The sequence below is a fragment of the Frankliniella occidentalis genome, unplaced genomic scaffold (assembly GCF_000697945.3).
Source record: "Frankliniella occidentalis isolate FOCC.00 unplaced genomic scaffold, Focc_3.1 Scaffold124, whole genome shotgun sequence".
Lineage (NCBI taxonomy): Eukaryota > Metazoa > Arthropoda > Insecta > Thysanoptera > Thripidae > Frankliniella > Frankliniella occidentalis.
The window spans coordinates 21,198-22,421 of record NW_026267251.1 but is presented as its reverse complement, the minus strand read 5'-3'; positions in this window follow the sequence as shown (position 1 = coordinate 22,421).

Sequence of the window (1,224 nt, the reverse complement as noted above, 5' to 3'; positions counted from 1 at the left end):
CGACCATGACGACCAGATAATTACTCATACACCCCTCTTGCACCAATAGAAGGGAAAACAATTTTTTACACACTAAAATCTTTTGAACTTTTTCGTTCAACGGCGACAGCACACATCAGATGGGCGGCTTGAGTGCACCCGCCACCACAGCAAGGTGCCAGGCACCGCTACCGCCTCGCCTGAGCCATAGAGGCGAGATACGAGTCGACGCTCCAGGGGACGAGTCATCTACGCTGACGCTGACTGCTAAAAAAAAATTAGTGTAAAGAAATAGTTTTTTTTTGTTCACATTACATACACCTATTTGTGCGTTTAGAAGTGCTGGGAACAACGTAGCAAAATATGGCGATAACTTTTTTCGGGTTCCCCTAGTGAGAGGTCGGACGGGACTTGGTCGCTGGGAAAGCGACATTTTGGACCACAGCGACTCGTAAGTTTGTTTCATAGAAACACTGTTGGTAAGGGAAAGTCATAGAGCCACTTTTTTCGATTCCGAATGACAACGCATGTGGCGCGTCGTGTAGGCCTTCCCGCCAAGTGTCTGTGAGGAGATGGTGGCCTACCATCAGCGCCTGAGCGGCGGCGATACCAATGTGGTCACAAATGGGGCAACATACGATGTCCGACGCCACTAGCCACACGCCCCTTTTGTAGTTAAACAGTTGTAGCTACAGACAGTCGACATGACCACATGCAGCTTCATCCGAACCAAAATTGTCGGCCCTAAGATCAACTCCCGGGCGGGGCAAATTTTTTCTTGGTCGCTTTTTGTCTCCCGTTAGGCATGACCGAGCTTAGACCTCGGGCCCGTAGGAGCAAGCTGGTAGCCGAGCGTGTTAAAGCGTGATCGTTGGCAGATCGTGCGGGAGGTCGTTGGTTGGACTCCCATCCGTGGTCATTTTTCCCTGCTCTACTGGCCAAGTGTCTTCGGGCGCGTCGGTCACAGCTTAGATCAAGATGCCGCTGAAAGTGGTACTCTGTATCGTTCCGTCGTGGCCAAGTCGGTAGCGTCCGGGCCCTGTATTATCCTTGTCGCCGGTTCGAATCTCGGCTGGCTGATGGTGATATTTTTCGCGCTCCGCTGGCCATGACTCAACAGCCGTGCGACACCTGATGTGCTGGGCCGGTACGCAAACAGTCGCTGGTTCTAATCTAGTCGACGGAACCCTTTTCCCTCTGCCAGCCATATGTTTCGGGGTGAGAGCCACAGCGGAGATAAGCTTC